The 20,974-nt window shown below is 42.9% G+C and overlaps 1 protein-coding gene across 9 annotated transcripts in view; it reads right to left on the bottom strand.

Moving 5' to 3' along the window:
- The window catches only part of adgrl2a (adhesion G protein-coupled receptor L2a), a 115,656-nt gene that overhangs the window by 92,616 nt on the left and 2,066 nt on the right, over positions 1–20,974 (bottom strand). The gene's annotated exons all lie outside the window — the stretch shown is intronic.

Below are 20,974 nucleotides of genomic sequence, written 5' to 3'. Positions count from 1 at the left end.
ATCCGTGTGCATGTTTACGGCACCTCTTTCGTGCCCTGGTGCTCACCCCTCACAGGGGAGCGCAGTCACTTCTGTAACAAGTCACTTAGGAGCCCATTAAAAGCCTGTGTACACCCCTCACACACTCTAGAGCATGTACCTCTGCATATGCCACTCGAATTATGTATTCACGCTGGCGGACAAAAAAAAAAAAAAAAAAAAAGACACCCTCCTGTTTTTAGCTGCAGTATATGTTATCGAGGATGCCTATTTTTCTTCAGCCCCTCTCAGAGACGACTTACTAACGTGATTTCGCACGTTACTGAAAGACACCGAAAGCACTGAATGGTCGTGCAGCAGGTTGCCGGGAAAGAAAATAAATACATCACCCAGGAGGGCTGATCCCGTAAACTGGCAGATGGGTGTTGGGCTAAATCGACGACAACAGCCCGCTACTTTCATATCTTTGTGTCATGCTGAGAGTGGTTAACATGCTGATCAGTCTGAGACACTGAAGGCGCACACTAAGGCGGTCTGTCTGACTCCCCGCTCTTCTCATTAAACACACTCAAGTCTCTCTTCTCAGCTGGAGGCCTTATCTTGCTAAGCTGTGGCAGAAGACCGCCGATCAACACCTGTTAAGTGCTTCACACAATCGGTGGTGATCGAACCCCAGCCGGAGCGTCACGGGGAGTCCTGCTGCTGCCGTTTGCACGCGTGTTGTCACTTCACAACAGATTACGTCGCGTTCGTACACGTATGGTTTGTGTGCTTTGAAGCGCTACGCTGGGGCATTCTTATACACTTTTCCCCAACGAGAATTCGTGCATCTGATATTAAATGACAGCTTGCACCATGTTGTGTTGACTACGTAGGAAACGAACGCACACAGATGTTTAAACGCTTCGAAAGATGGAAAGCCAGAGGGGCACCAACCCAGAGGCTGCAAACAGCTGTGCACACCATGCAGCTGTGCTATAAAAACCAGAAGACATCATCAGACCTTTAAAAAAGAGGAGGGAATTTCGAAAGGGCATTTGTCGCTCCTGTACAAGAGACTGGAAAGAAGGGCGGTGTTAAAATCCAGGCTGAAAGGACAGTTTGAAATGGTAACGCTTCAACGGGGAAACAAGGCACAGATGTGAAAGAATGCAGCGTTCTTTTGACCAAAACCTCCTTGTTGTCTCTCTCGGGCAAGCATGGGCCACTAGAGAATAAAGAAGGGGGCGGGCCATTCGGGGCAATCAGGCCTGCAATAATGGATTGGAGACATGAGTGTGTGGAGGGGCGCGGAGAGAAAGTGGGAGAAGTTACAATACAAGATTGACAGCTTGCAAGTCTTGCTTGACCTCTGAATTAACTCCCGAGCTTTCAATAAGCTAAAAGAAAGAGGCTTGGTGCTGATTGTCAAAGAATATGACAAGTCTATTAAAAAATATGGCAAAGTGCAAGTCATTCAAAAATGACACAATGCACAGCATAATAAAGCTGAAGATGTTCAATCTTCGCCATACGTAACATTCACTAATCCTAAAAGTTGGGGCAGCAATAATCAGGCTGGGTTTTTTTCCCCCTCACTAGCGGTGAGATATTGGGTCAGTGCTCAGATGACATTAGTGTCCCACTGAGCCAGATATCGGAGAGGAAAATCAATCGATGACCCCTCACAGCCCAGCAGATGTAGCTCAACACATGGTGCTACGGCTATCGGTCCATCTGACCACCGCTGTACCAGAGACCGTCAATTACCACAAAAAAAAAAAACAAAAAAAAAAGAGAAGCACAGCTACAGTGAAATTAACAAAAGAGAAAAAAGGAAAAATATCATGCACCTGGAGAAGGAGGAAACGGAAAACAAATATCTGCCATTTACTGGGTACATATCAACACTTTTCATGCGTCTCAAATCACACGAAATAAATAAATAAATAAATACAACTGCTAGATTTGAACAGACTAATTCATCTGGTGTTGTTCCAAATTTAACACGTGCTAATGAATCTTTCTGGTGTTTTACTAATGCGTCCTGCTGCATATATATCAATTTTACTGCCCAGTCCATTGATCGAATGCAGCGGTCCCTGCTGGTTGAAATGTAATGGGACAGAACAAAGCCCGAACGCCCTGATGGATTTCACACATTAAGTCATCTGCAGTATGTAATAAAAACGTGCACGGCTTGTTTTTCACCCTTGTGTTTCTCGGTGTTTTCAGGTGAGCGTACTGTTGACACGATTCAAACTGCCTTGAAAAATGTCTGGCTCCCTTTTTCACAAACAGACATGCACTTTACACATTTAGCAGAATAATCAAGCTGGCCTTTTCATCGCATCCGAGAACGGGTTGTATCATACTGCCGAGAGCCACAAATGCGTAAGTAACTGCACGGACTAAATGTTCCGTACAGTGGACAAGATCAGCTGAAATGTCTAGTAGACTTTCCTTATTTTTGATACACCTTTCTATTTTGAGATAGAAATGACATGCAAAGCCTAATAATCACCTGAGGAACACAGGGGGAAATCCTATTAAAAACGCTAAGGTACCTGTACCTGTTTCTCTCTGGGGATTAACGCCGACGTGATATGGGAAGGTAACTAAGTTTTAACGCTGCCTTGACATATTGTTAGCGGTAATTTTGATGTTTTAGTGGACGAGAAGTGGATTATCTCCAAATGAAATTTGGAAATGTCATTTCCATTAACTGATAGCGTCACATTCCTCCTTTCAGGTTGCAGACGATAAGGGGGTTCCTGCCACAGCCATTTAACGGTGGCTTTGCTGAGCACGTCTCGGCTGTGGCGTTAATGGGCTGACATTAATACGGCTAGATAAATAAGAAGGATCGGGGGGGGGATTCAGAGGACCACCATTATATAGGTATCTCGCACTGATAGCGGCTGTCACTCGGCATAAAAGGAGTCCTTGACGCTCTATATTTCTCCTTCAGTTGGTGAAGATAGCCAGGAATATATATTTACACAGGAAGAAACTTCCTTCCTTTTGTATCGCATTTGTAACACAATCAAAGAGCAGGCGAAAATAAAGCCTCCTGAAGACCTGCTGAAGCAAAATCTGAGAAACGTCCACCTTTCCAAAGCCGATCAACTCAATTTCAACGAAATACTTCCGTTTTCAATTCACTTTCAACTAGGGATGTCACGAGAACCGACGCTTCGGTACTAACGTTCTTAAAACGTGACGGTACTTATTTTTCTGCGGTAGCCTTCACACCGTTGGTAATAAAGGTACCGGGGTTGCGATTCTTCCAGAACTGAAGGGGGCAGCAAATACGCGTAAGTGTTTTAGTCGGTCCACAAGTGGTAAAGAAGAAGAAGAAGAACGCCTACAAGCGCACGGGAAAAACTACAGAAGATGGCGACGAGTTTAACTCCGCCCGACTCGTTGTGACCAAAGGTGGTAAGAGTCGAATATGGAAATACTTCGCATTCGAGGCGGATGACAACGAACATATAACTGATGCTCTGAAGCCGGTGTGTAACCGATGCTATCGTTCATTTCAAACGAAGCGAGGAAACACCTGGAATTTGGCGAAGCACCTGAAAGACGGTCCTATATTATATATGTTTGAGGCAGCTCCATTGTGGCCGTGAAACCAGCTAACGTTATGCTCCATGTAATGTTTGCGATAGCCGGTTATTTGTTAACGACGCTAACACATTGCAATGTTATAAACTACTTCCTAATGAGCCGCCGTGCATCTCCATTCAGCCCCGTGTCCTGTCAGCTAATGTAGCCTAATGTCACTAATCATTATTCGCATGTTCATGCTTTTAATAAATCTTTCTGGCCTGCCACCATATCAGTGAATTTAAACTAATGCTTGCATTCAGAGTATAGTGTGTGTGTGTGTGTGTGTGTGTGTGTGTGTGTGTTTAGGAGTGCACCGTAGCACTTAGCCTCCACTGTTTTATTAGTCATTATCAGACAGTGTTTGATAACTAAAATATCCCCCTCTCTCTCTCTCTCTCTCTCTCTCTCTCTCTCTCTCTCTCTCTTTGCCAGTATCACCCAGAGGAGGATGTTTTTAATTGAATTTATTTTATTTTCATTTTAAACCACACCGTGGTATCGACTTTAGTATCAAGTATCATGTACTTTTGGTGGTATCGGTACCGACTACTAGATTTTTGGTATCGTGACATCCCTACTCTCAAGCAGTGAAAGGACTGTTCCTGTCAAAACAACAATGCGAAGGGCTGAGGAGAGGAGGAAAAAAAAGTGTGTGCGTTTGTGTGTGTGTGTGTCCTCAGGTGTTCATCTGTCCTGAGACGTTTGCATTACTCCTCCAGCGTCACGCTTCACTGCCTGCCCTCTTACATGTTTATTCTGCCCCGCTCTTCCTCAGACAGTGAGCTAAAAAGTTCTTTAAAATATTCATACACACATAACCGTGTATGGGCGCGCTAACACACTTGATACACACACCTGGCGGTGTGCACATGTGTGATAAACACGTACAAGGTGCGCGTATTAACTGAGCAGAATAGGAAAGCCTTCAAATGAATTGCTCCGGTGGGCAGACGTGTAATGCGTCTCAGAATGCCACAGACGAGCGGCTGTACGAGAGAAAAGCCTTCTCTGTCCCTCTATTAAGCATCAGATAATCAATTATTCACACATCATCGTGAGGCATTATTCAACAGCATGATAAATTTTTTAAGATAGCAGGAGGCAACACAAAACGTAAGAAAGTGGAGCATTTACAATGCGTTGAAGAGATGACATTTTGGTCAGAGGTGTTAAATAAATAAATAAATAAACAAAAGAAAAGAAAAGGTGGTGGTGGTGGGGAAAGGGGGGGGGGGGGGGGGGGGGTTTGATGGCTGTTTAGGGAAACAGTGGTTGATGTGAGCGATGTGTAAACCCCAGACAGGGCATTAAAGTAGTAAGCGATATCCATAGTGCAAATCCTCTATACCCCGTGCTGAATGCAGATAAATTTTTTTTTTTTCTTCTTCCACACGCGAACAAAGAAACGGTGATGTCTTGCTATGCGATGGAGAGCACGCAGTAGACAGCAAATCATTTGAAAATCTGCAGACAAAGACGGAGGGTGTAGGGTGCTCCCTGAGAGAAATCAGTTGTCAGGTCTAAATCTCTCCTGACAACACAACCAGCAGTTAATGCTGCTTGCTAAATCTGACCGTATCGTATTGACCTTTTTCAAAGGCTCCTGAAAAACTCAGAGCCCATTAACTCCCGGGTTCAAACTCAGGACTGCTTCTGTATGCTAAGAAAACACGGCTACCGAGACGTCCCGGTGGGTTTGAATCGGCCGTAATTTAAAGTTAACGCCGCTGTTACTCAGAAGTAGGAACGGTGCTTGAATGTGTCAGGAATGAGTGCTCGGGTAATTCGGGATGGTTAAAAACTCAGATGGGGTTGTTGTTCGGGGAGGGGGGGGGGTTATCAGAGAGAGGGGTTGGCTTCTTTCACCGCAGACCACACATCCTGTACTACTTATCATCACAATGATGCCGAACAGTGACGTGAAGTAGGGGTCGCTTCCAAACAATACGATACAATTTGCAATTCATAAGGCCACAATTTGATATTTGATGGAAACGAATCGGCTACCTTTCTATCCGATTCAGTACCGTCCAATCTATACGTCACCAGCTTTGTTCCGAATCCGGGGTAGGGCCTAACATTAATTAATCGATTAACCATGACGACGTAGACGAGGACTATTCAGAAAGTATCAGAGTTACGGACATATCGCCTTGTTGGCCTGTTAAATTATTAACACATCGGCTGAAAAATACGAATTCTTTTAACACCGCAGTTGCTTGTGATTTTTTTCCCTTTAATAATGGATTCATGATTTATTAAATCGATTTATACGATACACAATATTCAGCACGGTATATACCACAGCTTCGCGAACAATTTCCCGGCAGTGTTGTGTTTTCTTTTTTTTTTTAAACTGTTTGATTATAACTGATTTAATGTCTACAAAAATAGCTTTCAAATGATATATTTATATTTATTTATTTTTTACTAAAAAGGTACTAAAAAATCTAGCCAAAAAAAAAAAAGGGAGCATTTGAAAATGGTAAATATTCCAAATAGTAAAAGAATAAAATGTAATAAAATGAAAATACTGTTCCATAATTCATCAGCGTATCGATATTACATTTACGATACATTACATTTACATTTATTCGTTGAGCGGACGCTTTTATCCAAAGCGACTTACAAATGAGGAAATACAAGCAAAGAGATATATCAAGAGGAGAACAATACAAGTAGTGCTACAGTACAAGATTTATAACTGAGCTCTAGAAAAGCAAAGAGCGCAGAGTAGAGGTGTGTGTTTACTGTTGTGTTTTTTTAAAGAAGGACGATGTGAGCTTGGCATTTTAGGGGTTAGTGACATGCTCACGGAAGAGGTGGGTCTTTACCTGATATGATATCGTCATATCGCCCAGTACTACTTCATACCCTCAGTGTGAAGTGTCTCTCAGACTCTGTTTTAGTCATTTATGTAGTTCAAAAAAAAAAAAAAAAAACAGACTGTTTTTGCTATAAAGAGTTTAAATATCATTCAGTCATGTCCTAAAAATCCTAAATCCTTATTCATCCCTCCTGGGTGCTGTGCTTCCTATGTACCTACACTTATTTACTTTTTAAAAAGGGCAGTAATCTGTACCATTCTCTGTTGCTGGGATTGTAATCTTATATCTTAACCTTTAACCCTGAAATGCTCACATTACAAAATAAAAAAAAAAAATATCGAAGGTACATAATGAACTTTTAAGCTTCCAACCTACGCTATATGTACGTTTCTAGGTACTACAGATACAAACCGTGTACGCTTGAGCATACCGATCCAGCTACGATGAATGGAACGGTTGTTCTCAGAGTGTGCGGCGTACAGTTTATAATTCACCGGCAGCCGAATTGTATCCGCTTGACTAGTGTGTACTATTTTGACAACGAAATCCATTTTAGAAGACTCATAATTCCCAGACTAACACAAACCCGTTCACCTTCTTAGGAGCAATTATACGTGCTGAGGCATGGAGCAGGTCTTAACTATCCTCCTAGGTTTTAAACTTAATCTTTAGGCAACAATGCCAAGAAAAGAGCTTTTAAGTGAGACTTCAGTATAGCGAAAGAATGTGGGTTAGAGGAGCAGACACTGATGGGTCACTCAGTCTTTCAGAGGAGATCCAGTTTCATTGTGTATGGTGATCTCTCTCTCCGAGGTCTTTAGGCTCAGGACGGGGGGAGAAGGAGCTGGAGCAGCATTTCTCCCTGGATCGTTAGCTTCATTAACATGTGTTAACCAACGCTGCCATCGGGGCAATTGAGATGCAAACGATCCCACGCTGGATTTGTGCATGGGCTGACCCAGCCTAGTTTTCCTGGTAACTGTTAGAGAGAAGGGACGGCTATTCATCGCTACTCCGCAGTATGCAATCTTCCGAAATACTACACTACACTGCCGCTTCTTTGTAGGCTAAAAATATCATTTCACGAGAGCCACTTCGCAGCCACCGAAGTCGTGAAATGAGGAAGGCGTTGTTTGCGTGGATGACGAATGATACCGTACGCGGTTTGTAATTCGGTCGTTCGATTTATTTCGGTTTGAACGATGCCCATGAACGCTGTTGATATTAATCAGGCGTGGTCGTTGTAGTGCAGTAAGCTTTATCGTATTTCAGATTCTGTAATACAATCGCCAAAGTGACACGCTTTATTGGGAACCACCCTGACATCTGGTAATACAAAAAAGCTGGGAAACCCGTCTGCTTTGAGAAGTGGAGTCACGCGAGTGACCTGCATTCCAGGGTAATGACCTCCATTCAGCAGACCATCAGTCTAGCCAGGAATTAAAGCGCAGGGACCGCTGAGGCATCGCTCTGAATGGAAATGGATTCCACTCGCAACGCCAACGTCCTTTGCCTCAACAACAACTGGGCCACATACACAATAATCACCCATCACTCTCTTCCCGTTTCTCTTCCCTCTGGCTCTCTGCGTGGCTCTGGTTGGATATTCATGATATTTTGCTTTTTTTTTCTTCTTTTTTTATTCAATGCAATTAAACCAAAGGCTGAACACACACACAGGGGATGAACCTGTCACTGTGTGAAAATTCAAAATTCAGGTAATATTATAATACGTAGAGCCACAATTAGACCCAGGAGCTCTTCCTGTAAAAATCCTATGAATCCTACGACAGGCGAGGATATCCAAATGGATGACAAATTAAACCGAGGGGGAAAAAAAACTATAAAACGTGTCTTACTAAAATGTTGGCCACCACGAGTCGCCATGTGCCTGCCCTGACACAGATTCGGCACCTCTCTCTGAGGAACTGTGTCAAACTGTTCCGAACAGTATTCCCCTCAGCTGGCATATCGAGGATGTTTCTGTCTAACACGTGGCTCAAATTCTCACACAGGCGTTCGGGTGGGTTGAGAGCTGGTCACTGCGAAGGCTTTAGCATATAATGTGCATCATTTTCATGCTCATGATCCGTTCAGGGAGCGCTCATGTCCTGTAGATGGGGGAATTGTCATCTGGAAACAAACCACTGCCGTCGGATAAAAATGTTTCTTTGTAGTCAGTAAAACTTGCTGTTGAATTGGAGTGACGCTTCCCTCTATGGGAACAAGTGGACTAACACCACGCCCAATGCAGGACGCCACAGCAGAACACAGCCACAACATGTCTGTATATTACAGCTTCAGTAACCGATCAGAAAAGTCGATACAATTAACGTAATGAAATAGATGCCAATCAATTATCCATTATCCATTGGCTGAACTGTGTTATGAAGCACGCGACATCACTTCCTTTAAACTACAGACACATTTGAATGAAAAGGTGAAGAATGATACGACAGAGGGAAGAGTACCACCACTTCTAAAATACAGGAACTCTTTACGTTAACACTTCGCATCTGGCCTCGTGATGTAACTTTTTTATGAAGGTTTTTCATGTGTGTAATTTTTTTGATTTGCAATAACATGTTTGAGAGGACGTGAGAAAGCGCGGTCATGATTATTAACTGTTGTGTATTGAGTGGTCTGGCCTTACACGGTATATATCATACATTTACGGTCATATTTATGAAAAGGCAGAACTATCTGTATCGGCCGATATCGCTCCGAATAATCGGTTATCGGTATCGGCCGACATCACTCCGAATAATCGGTTATCGGTATCGGCCGATATCACTCCGAATAATCGGTTATCAGTATCGGCCGATATCACTCTGAATAATCGGTTATCAGTATCGGCCGATATCACTCCCAATAATCGGTTATCGGTATCGCCCGATATCACTCTGAATAATCGGTTATCAGTATCGCCCGATATCACTCTGAATAATCGGTTATCAGTATCGGCCGATATCACTCCGAATAATCGGTTATCAGTATCGGCCGATATCACTCCGAATAATCGGTTATCGTTAACGGCCGATATCACTCCGAATAATCGTTTATCGGCATCAGCTGATATCACTCCGAATAATCGGTTATCGTTAACGGCCGATATCACTCCGGATAATCGGTTATCGGTATCGGCCGATATCACTCTGAATAATCGGTTATCGGCATCGGCCGATATCGCTCCGAATAATCGGTTATCGTTAGCGGCTGATATCGCTCCGGATAATCGGTTATCGTTATCGGCCGATATCACTCTGAATAATCGGTTATCGGCATCGGCTGATATCACTCCGAATAATCGGTTATCGTTAACGGCCGATATCGCGCCGAATAATCGGTTATCGGCATCGGCTGATATCACTCCGGATAATCGGTTATCGTTATCGGCCGATATCACGCCGGATAATCGGTCATCGGCATCGGCTGATATCACTCTGAATAATCGGTTATCGTTAACGGCCGATATCGCGCCGAATAATCGGTTATCGTTAACGGCCGATATCGCTCCGGATAATCGGTTATCGGTATCGGCCGATATCACTCCGAATAATCAGTTATCGTTAACGGCTGATATCGCTCCGGATAATCGGTTATCGTTATCGGCCGATATCACTCCGAATAATCGGTTATCAGTATCGGCTGATATCACTCCCAATAATCGGTTATCGGTATCGGCCGATATCACTCCGAATAATCGGTTATCGGTATCGGCTGATATCACTCCCAATAATCGGTTATCGGTATCGGCCGATATCACTCCGAATAATCGGTTATCAGTATCGGCTGATATCACTCCCAATAATCGGTTATCGGTATCGGCCGATATCACTCCGAATAATCGGTTATCAGTATCGGCTGATATCACTCCCAATAATCGGTTATCGGTATCGGCCGATATCACTCCGAATAATCGGTTATCGGTATCGACCGATATCACTCCGAATAATCGGTTATCGGTATCGACTGATATCACTCTGAATAATCGGTTATCGGTATCGGCCGACATCACTCCGAATAATCGGTTATCGGTATCGGCTGATATCACTCTGAATAATCGGTAATCGGTATCGGCTGATATCACTCTGAATAATCGGTTATCGGTATCGGCTGATATCACTCTGAATAATCGGTTATCAGTATCGGCTGATATCACTCCCAATAATCGGTTATCAGTATCGGCCGATATCACTCCGAATAATCGGTTATCAGTATCGGCCGATATCACTCTGAATAATCGGTTATCGGTATCGGCTGATATCACTCTGAATAATCGGTTCTCGGTATCGGCCGAGAAATTTAGTATCAGTCCATTTTTGAATTTTAATCGATATTTTGGCATTGATAAACAATACACTGTTTACTCTTTTTTAAATCATATACAATGTATATTTAGAAAATGATCACGTCATTATCCTCCCCTTTCGGTTCACATTGGAGTCTATCTGAAAAAGAGTTGATTCACTGATTGAAAACTAAGAGACATCCACAAAGCTTGGGAGTCAGTTCCGCACGCTGACAAAAATGAACTTAGCATTGGCGTGTTGCATTTAGCAAGACAGCCAGCAAATATATATTCTTCCTTTATTTTGAATCTGTCTGGTCTGAATCGAAAAAAAGCAAGGCTTGAAATGCAGATAAGACACACTGATTCAAAAAATAAAAATAAAAGAATAATAATTGTGCAGAACCGGTAGAAAAAATACATCACATCATCTTCCCATGTTAGTTCCGGTGTTGCATTTGGCTGACATAAAGCACTTCATAATATTCAAGCTGTGACAGATTTTCTAATAAATCTCCGTAATGATGTAGTGCAGTTAGTGACCTGTTATTTAAATAAGCCCACTTAACCGTTCTGTAGTAGTAGTAATTGAATAAAATGCTGCAAAGACATATTTTTTTAATTAAATATATTTTTCAAATAATCAACATTATTGATTAATTGAGCAATCAATTATCTACATAACTGTTCGATGCAGCTCTACTGTCCTTGTAGATAAATTATTAACGCGCGTTGTTCATATAAGTTTTTTATTTGTTCATGAAGCGTACTGTTTTCCCAGTCTTGTGTAATTATAATAAACAAAGCAGCGCCTGAGTGAAACTGTATGCTGCGGCATATAGAAGGAGAAGGTGATGCTTTTCCAAGGCTTTGTTTGTCCATGGTTTGTTTGTCCATGGTTGAAATCTAAGACATCAACATCTACTTATGTTATTGAGGACGAGAAGCCATTTTGGAGCAGCAGAATGCATTAAGCTCAGGCAATACAAGATTATCCAATTCTAAGACTAATATGGGTTTAGCTAAGGTAATTGCTTAGATGGAGCCTACAGTTCTTCCCATCTCGAGAAAAAAAAAAAAAAAGAAGAAGAAAGAAAATAAAGAAAAGAAAACACCAGTCGGTCGTGCGTCCAACTGTAAAAACAAACACGAAACATCATCTTACAAAAACACAGACAAGAAGAATCCCAGGTTAACTGTACATCCTGGGCACAATGTCAAAATGTTATTAGCTTCTATAAATAATTATAGACTACGTACGCTACGTACACACAAGGTTTGGGTACAAAGCGGTGTTTCTCTCAGATGCTATCGAACGTGTTTCCATCTCTCCCTTAATTGCACTAAAGTAACCAGACACACAACCGGGGGGACCTCGGGAGCAGGGAGAAACATTCCAGAGAGATCTTATCATGGCGCAACAGAAACAAGGCAGACGGAAATGCGGCTAAGTGGCTCGGCTCGGAGACTGGACTACATCGGCCAGCCCGAGGGCCTGCCGAGCTCGGATTTGGAGCTGTCTCCTGCCAACGCAGGCCAGGCTCGTTGCTAATCAGCTCCGGGTAATGACTGATGAAAACATCATCAGAAACTGGCACTCAGACGCAATGAGCAAAAATATGTCTGGCGCATGGACTTAGGAATGATTTAGGGATAGTATGCACTCCACAAAAAAAAAAAATTAAATAAAAAGAATATTTAAATTGATAAACGAACATTTGCTTATGTATGAACTAGTTTATTTATTTTTTTATATATCATAGTGGTTTACAGTAAACGAGTAAAATAAGGGCCACGTGTCGTTGAAATTTCATTAGACAGACGTGTTTTCAGACGAAGGATTTACATTTTAGCTGTACATGACACGTGAGGTTCAACAACACAAAAATAAATCAATAAAACGATATCTAAACTGTTTTATACTCCTTAAAAAAAAAGAGAAATATTTTTTGGAGGATGATGAAAGAGAGAAAAAAAATTTGGCTTCATCTAGAAAGCTCCTGCTTCAGGAGAGGGTCTTTGTACTGGAAAATGATTGTTCAGTTTATTGTGACAACATCAAAAAATGGTTGAAGCGTTGTGAGCAAAAATTATTTAAAAAAAAAAAAAAAAAAAAAAAACAGTATTCATTAGCCTGACACTACAACTACTTTACTGAAATTATGCAAATAATAGAATTATGGAAGAACATTTCATACCATTTTGTAATTCCGAGAAGAAAATAAATATTGGCTTGAATATTAGCATGAGGATTAAAGGTGGTACAGCAATTCATTTCCTTGCTTTATAAAATATCCAAATATCAAATTTAATAAGGAAACATTGACATAGTCAAATACTATTGTAGACAATTAGTAGTCCATTAAAGAAACATTTCGAATATTAGTTTTTGTTGTATGGGTTGTTATTTAACACATTATCCAGACTTCCTGTGTGCTGTTTCAGGTTGGTTTCATGGCGGTGTCTGAGCTTTACACACCAGCTCATCCCCCTCTTGGACCTACAATTTGGAGAAGCCTTGGATTCTCATCTCCCAAAAATCACTGGGTCGTTTTTTTTTTTTTGCTACTTCGGTAAAAAGCTACACTACACACTTTCTGTGAAATAAGAAAACGCCTTTACTCCTGTGCTGTGGAGGGATATGAATAAAGCAGGTCTACATCACATACCACTGAAAGACTTTGAGGAAACATTGTGAGGTCTTTCAGTGGTACATCGTGGTTAGGTGCTATCAATAACCCAAATTTCAATGGCAAAAATCCATTAGATATATTGAGAAACACAATACACCCCAAGTCGGAAGGCTTAAAGGATTTCAGGACTTACAGGCACCGAATGCTGATTGGAATTCAAAGAGGACGCGATCCCCTTCATCTTTCTCTGGACCGCTGCCGAGTGTCAGACACTCTCAACAGAAACATCACCATCACCAAAGAAAACCCGCCGGACTCTGGAGTAGGGATGTGACGGTGAGGAAATTTTCCCACCGGGTCGTCGACATGTGACAACACCGGTAATACTGGTATCACCGGGGGGCGGGGCCTGTGGGGGGTGTTCCCCCTTGCTTATGAATGAGTGTATCATTGCATATTTCGAATCAGTGGCAATTCGGGGGCAGCGATCACTTGAATGGTGGGTTCATTATTATTCTTAATGCAAAACACAACAACAACAAAACAGCACAATGACACACTCGCTTATATTAAACCCAGAACTTTTGAAACCAAATCTTCCGCCGTCGTCTCGTCAGTCAGCTCGCCTCACTCTCGTCACGTGATAAATGAAATCTGACCCGAGCTGCGACTCGGACCCGTTCGGCTCACGCTGAATTGAGCAGACGCGTTCGGTTTTTAATTGTAGCGTCGTTCTCTAACTGCACTACATGATTTCTCTTACTGTAACAGGGCAAAATGATGGTGAGGGCAGTGTCGCGGTGGGCAAATGATATAATCGGTGTGCAGCCCAAACACCGGGAACACAGACGATCGCAGCAAGCCTAGTCAGGAGTAATATAATTTTTCCCAAATTGATCAGACGCGATATGCTGAAACATTGACCGAAGAATATAAAGGACTAACTGATAGACCAATCACATCACGGAAACTGAGGAGATCCAGTGACAATACAGGGTTTGGTTAATCTCTAAAATGGCCTTGATGGCTTTTTCTCAAAGCTCTGTCCTGATTTACAATTTACCCTTACTTTATTTTTACACCAAATCCATCATGCTCTTTAATTCCACCTCCTAGACATGAGATTTGAGTTGAAACAGAAAACTCACGGTACACTCCGATGGATCGCCCGATAATCACGCTCTACGACTCGATGGGTAGTCTCTAAATTTGGCCGCTCTCACGAACCGATCGCAATTCGATGACGTAGGACGTTAAGCTTTAGCGCTGCGGTCATGTCATCGCCGGTGTGGAATTACGACGAGGTCTCAAGAAACAATGAAAAATTCCACAGTCGCCGCGTATTTGTAAAGGCCTATTAAAATGCTCATTGTAAAATGAATATTTGTCGTGCTTGTTTATTTATTTCTCAATTAAAACAACAATCTACAACATTACTGTAAATAATATCCCCGAGGCAACGTCTGGGGTATTACTTTATCTGAAAAAAAGCGTTAACAGACAGTTTACATATCACTTCCATAAAGCTTGAACGCTCGGGATCGGCCGATCGTGATGATAAGAAACCGATAATCTTTATCGGCTGATCGGAGCATCCCTAATACACATCTCAAATTTACACGATCTAAAATTCATCTAAAAGTAAATAATTCCAGCGTAGTTTCTGCTATGCGGCAAATCCGAGGTTAAAAATAGCTCGCGGCACTTTCGGGAGGGGTGCGAAGTTTTAGTCACCCAAACAAACAGCAGACGGTTTCAGCTGACTCGATCACGTTCGACAGAAGAATGTGACTGCTTTTTAAAGCCTTCAATTCGGCTTCTCTAAACGTCTGACGTTTTTAGTTTGTGCTGCCTCCGCTGTATATGTGCACCAATTAAAAGGCGCGTCTTGGATAAGAAACGCACCCGAGTTCTTGTAGTCGTCCTGTACAAGCTGTGAAACAGCCTGGCTGCTGCGATGGCTTGTCATCTCCTGCCATCATGGTCGCGAAGGTTAATCGCACCTCTCTCTTATTGGACCTCTTACGTTACGAGCAGGGAGGCTTGCGCCTTGGAGTCGACGATGGCCGTGTTAGGCCTACTCTTACTACGCTGGCGCTTGTCAGTTTATGATTAATCCCATACTTGGCAGCAGACGTTCCAGTGGAACTCGAACGGGAGTATGTTTCACGTCGCGGGCGGCAGGCTGATTTAAACGCCTCTGTCTGGAAGACCGCTCTGTCATCTGCGTCCTAGTGCTTTCCTCTTAGAAATTCCTACGAGTAGGCCGGAGTGCTTGGTGCCCTGCCCGGGTCATTCTGCCAGAAGGGCAGGATCTCTTGCCAGGAGAACAACAGCAGGTGCAGAAATGGCAGTTGTCCGGTTCGTGATCACTTACACCGTGGTCAAGATGAGAATCACAGAGAAAACCATTCACTGCAACCCATTTATAGCCTTGCCCTGGACAATGCAGCTTTGTCCGAGCCAGCTTTTTTCTCACGTCTGTGTATGCAAGTCGGGCCGCACGCAGTAAAATACACAAAAACAGAAATCTCATCCTTGCTGCAAATAAAGAGCGGTACACATTAAACGCTGTTTCTGCGGATGGCGAATGGCGGCGAACGCAGAGGTTAATTAGCGTGATAGCATGTGCAACACGTGGAACAGTTCCCTATCCAAACGATCAGGAATGACTTTTCTTTTTAACGTGATTAACTTGGAGAGACATAGTGTTATTGGCTGGAATTAAATTCCTCTATCTCGTGTAAAGTGGCAGTTGTACTGCCTGAGCTGATCGATGGAAATGCCCCTATGATGTTCGCTACAAACTCCTTATCATCTAATCAGAAAGTAACGTGTTATTACTGCGTCCCGTTAGTTCGTTTTAGGCCTTTCAGCTGCATAATAAAGAGGGAAAGAAACGCGTGCTGCCTGAAATTTAAAAGAGCCTTTGAACACATGCTTCGGTTCTCTAAGATCAGTGTCTCATGCACACACAATAAAAACATGCACTGCTTGCTTTGCTCAGGATTGCCCCGAGGCCTCGACAAAGAATGTTTCTTTCACCTAGTGATAGCAGCTTCTGTACTTATCAACACCACGAGAGGTGAATGAAGCCAAACAGAAGGCGCGGGTGTTGGCACAGGTGTCCTGTCCCTGCAGAGTCAAGTGTGTTCAGGGTTGGTAAGATCATCAACATGACTATTAGGGCTAACCGCGAACGCCAGGATCGCCACAAACACCAGATCTTCCACCAAAAGTCAACAGAGAACGGCTAATAAAATGACACATTATAATAACACCGTACAGAGATACTGCTTCCACACGTCACACAAATGTCTCTGAATCACTCAAACGTGCCCGGGTTTGAAATCGGTATTATCCTTTGCAATCTGATTCACAATATTTACGCTGAACAAAGGACTTTCAAGAGAAACGTATTTTTTTAAAGCGCATGACGAGGGTAATATAGACGACGGCGTGCTTGTTTAATGAAAGAAACAGCGCGTGCTCGTGTTCGTATATCTACTCTTTACCCAAGTTCGGTTTAAACCACAATCTGAATTACAGAATAAACTCAAGAACTCCATAAACAAAGGAAAACACAAGTATTCAACCAGCAGGACCGTCCAGACTTTAAGGATTAGATACCATCATTCACCCTGTACATTTTACAAATACTAATACCCCATCCACGGCAGGAAGTGGAGCGAAGCTTCAAAGAAAATGCATTTTTTTTCTGCTAGTAGTGTCCCTATGTATAATTAAATCATTAAAAGCTAAGCAGCGTCTCCTCTACACGTGTTAACTGCGTATAGTGGACTCTCTGCTGCGGTGGGACTAAACCGTTAGACCCAGCTTAGCATGTATTATTAATATCAAGCTCTTCTTTTATTTACATTCAAACGAAGCGTTCTTGCATATAAAACACAGCCTGTAATATATATGCTTCATAAAAGTAAAAATCTAGACAATATAAGCTGCTATTGAGCTGTCAGGGTCCTAAAGCCAAAGATGTAGAGGTTATCGCTACCTGATCTGTGACACGGCTCAGCCTGATTTGCACCGAGCGTACGCTTTTCACTCGGGGTTTGGCGCCACCGGCTTTGCTAGCATCTCGATGCGATCAGACGCGAAGCTAAAAGCGAGTGCGTCGTGTTCAACTGAAATAAAGACTGGGTTCTGACGCTGAGATCCGGATACACAGTATAACAGGCACAACCAAACAACCTGAAAACCGAAGGCGATACTACACGTTCTTCGTTCTTTCATTCGTTGCTTCGTTATATAATACAAACGCATCACATACGCTATACATACGTTTCGATTTGACACTGACGCGACCTTCGACCGTGCCTTATCAGCGCTGATATTAAAATACCGAGGTAAAGAGGCAAACACTCGCATCGTGGACACTTCCGCAAATTCAGATGCCCACACAGTGCGCTTTTTACAAGCAGGATGATTTACATTTTTATTTAGTATTCCCCGGAACTCTTATGTTTAATAAACGCTTGCCAAAAATTTGTCTAAACCCCGTTATTAATATTGGTGTTGCTTCCAAGAAAGTAAGGCCCGTGCCCAATGAGCAGCTCGAACCTTCTCCCACAGCTTGGATTACTCATTTGCAGGAGCCTTATCTACGGAGAGCATGAGCTTTCGGATAAACTGAGGATTAAGCGACGCTGTATGGCAAGGTGAATTTAAATGGACAGGGTCTGCATCGGCAGTGCAAATCAAAACAGTTCGAGACGAGCGCTAAAGAAACAAAGCAGGAGGATCAGCCGGAGCAGCCGTAATGAACAGTCACAGCAGCCACAGAGGGAAAAGTCTTTTTTCCCAGTAAAGCCAGCTCTTGAATGGTGCCAAGCAGAATTTTCTCCAATTACAACATGCGATTTTCTATTCTCTTAGAACTTTTTCCGGCTAGAAATTAATAGACCCGCTAGCAATAATATAAAACTTCAAACGCTGCATGGAGCCTACACTTTCTATCCATCCTAGCTTACTTTTTTCTCACAACTGTCAAGGACAGCGTTGCAGGGGGAAATTACGTTGCAGCCCATCTCACCTCACCGTCCTGAAATAACAGGTCTGTCTCGCTGAAAATGGGGCTTTTAAGTGTGGATGCGATGCGCTGTGGTGAAAGCCGGTAGAGACACAACCCCTTCTCCCTGGCAGCTGTCTGCAAATTCTCACTGCCACCCCAACCCCTCGCTCGCTCGCTCGCACTCTCTCTCTCTTGTTCTCTCTCTCTCATTCTCTCTCTCTCTCTCGCTCTCTCATTCTCTCTCTCTCTCTCTCTCGCTCTCTCATTCTCTCTCTCTTGATCTCTTTCGTCCTCTCTCCCTATCTCTCGTTCACTCTCTCTCTCTCATTCTCTCTCTCTCCCGTTCTCTGTCTCTCCTGTTTTCTCTTTCTCTCTCTCGTTCTCTCTCTCTCTATCATTCGTTCATTCATTCATTCTCTCTCTCTCTCTCTCTCTCTCTCTCTCTCTCTCTGCCTGAGCTGCTGTAGTCTGGCCACAGCCAGTGTTTACTTCAGTGTCTTGCTTCTCTTCTGTGACAGAGCAACTGATTTTTTTTTTTTTTTTTTCTCTCTCCAAATTTTGCTCAGAAGAGATGAGACAGAAAGTTGTCATGATGTCACTGCAAATTCACAGAAGAGAACGTCATGGTGTATTTCATTTGCATTTAAATAAAAATCAGCACGCGAGTCTGAAGATTAATGTGTTTAATCTCTGACTAAAGACAAACTAAAAACATCTATAATAATAATAATAATACTTGGTAGTAGTGGTGGTAGCTGTAGTACATGATATTAATATATATATATATTTTTTAATACATACATTTTGATGATATATTTAATTAAATTTCCCAGCCAGCCGCCTAAACAGAACAACCAGCTGACCGTGACATGGACGTATTTTCTCGAAACACGCTGCTGTTTTATTTCATATCCGTTCTCCACTGGTCTGCTCCTCAAGCTAATTAAAGCAGCAGGGCATCAGCCTCCATTTCTCCCCTGTTTGGGAAGCCACGAGACAAGCTGGCTGGCAAGACAGGAAATGCTTTAAAATACAGTAAAAAGGGCGCTGCCAGGTCCCGAGTGTTCAAACTTAAAATGACTGATTAGCACGTGTAAAAAAAAAAAAAAAAAAAAAAAACAACCCTGCTAAAGCCAACAAAGGCCCCAGTCTTAAGCATGTCCCATAAAATACAATATTTGTGCCTTGTTTATTCTCTTTAAAACCGCGAGTAGTCGTTAGCACAGCATGGATTCAGGACGGCGTGCAAACACATGGCACAGTAAAACTGGGGGAAGAAACGGCCCGATATGAGATTATTACATTGCGCCGTGCGTGGCTCAGCTGTAAGGAAACGCCATTGATTAGGTATAATCGCTTTTTTCTCCACTACTGCGTACAGGCTATTCCCTTTCCTGCTTGATCGCTTGCACCCTCTCTTTACTTGAGCAGTGAAAGGCCAGCGTTGTGGGAGAGTCCGGTGAAACACCACTCATACGCATATTTCATTTCACACGCTCGGACTTTCACCCGCTACTACGTTCACACGCCTACATATGAAGGACGAAGTGAGCTGACGGTGTCTGAATCGGCACCACACACCACACCACGTACAGCTCGTAATCGGCCTGCCAATGCGAATGACAGCGTGGAACGACGTTTTCGTGCCTCGTGAGTGAAGCCACGTCCTTACCGTCAGCCAAAAACACTACGGCTCCTCTTTATGCCTCTTCCTCTTTGTTAGCTTTAAACTGAATATTCGCTTTCAGTGTTCACTAAACGCTTTGGCTCTACATCATATTCGTATTACCGCACTGCTTCTTTTTCATTTATTTCCACCTATCCGTGTGCAGAGAGGGGGGAAAAAAAAAGAAAAAAACACTAGCTCCATGCCCTTGACAGATATAACAACGCAACATTGAAAGAAAACACGCTGTCACAAGTCACATCCAACAACTTCACTGATCTCCTAAAATTTTTCTGCTAGTGAAAACGGTGCAAAACGTTTTGGAAAGCGGTGACACGGGCCTTTCAGCCTTTCAGAAAGAGAAAACAGGCGTTTGTCTGTAGCAGATGGTCACAATGATGTAGTTATTAAACGCATGCAGATTTCGGTTTTGGATCGCTGCGTCCGAACGATATACTCAGACGTCCAAAACTTACAGAGCAGAAAACCTTTCGTTAAAATGGCAGGTGATTTTTCCAACAAATTATACTACTGGTCGGCGCATGTTGAAAGCCATATTTACACAAACTCCAAACCGAACGCGTGCGTACGACTGTGTGTGTGTGTGTGTGTGTGTGTGTTAAATGCCTGCATGACGATTATTTAAGCAACTCATAAATTATTTTAGCTTTCCTCCACACCGTGTGCAGAACATACTGACAGCTCAAAGGGAAAAGGAGAACGCCCGGGCGAGTTTCCCTCTGAAGCGAACAAGATGGGACAGTGTTTTTCACACAGAAACACAAAGAAAGAGAGAAAGTGTAGTGCACGCCTCCTAACCCACCCGCTCCACAGGGCCTGCTAAAACTAAAGGGCACGGGGCTGGAGCGTCTCCTATTGAAACGCGCAGGGGCCACTTTGAAATGCTAATGGTGTGGCTTCAAACAGGCCGCATTCACACGTGCATGAATTCAA

The sequence above is a fragment of the Ictalurus punctatus genome, chromosome 10 (genome assembly GCF_001660625.3).
Source record: "Ictalurus punctatus breed USDA103 chromosome 10, Coco_2.0, whole genome shotgun sequence".
In the NCBI taxonomy this organism is placed as follows: domain Eukaryota; kingdom Metazoa; phylum Chordata; class Actinopteri; order Siluriformes; family Ictaluridae; genus Ictalurus; species Ictalurus punctatus.
The sequence above is the reverse complement of the archived record's forward strand: the minus strand, read 5'-3'. Positions and strand labels throughout refer to the sequence as shown.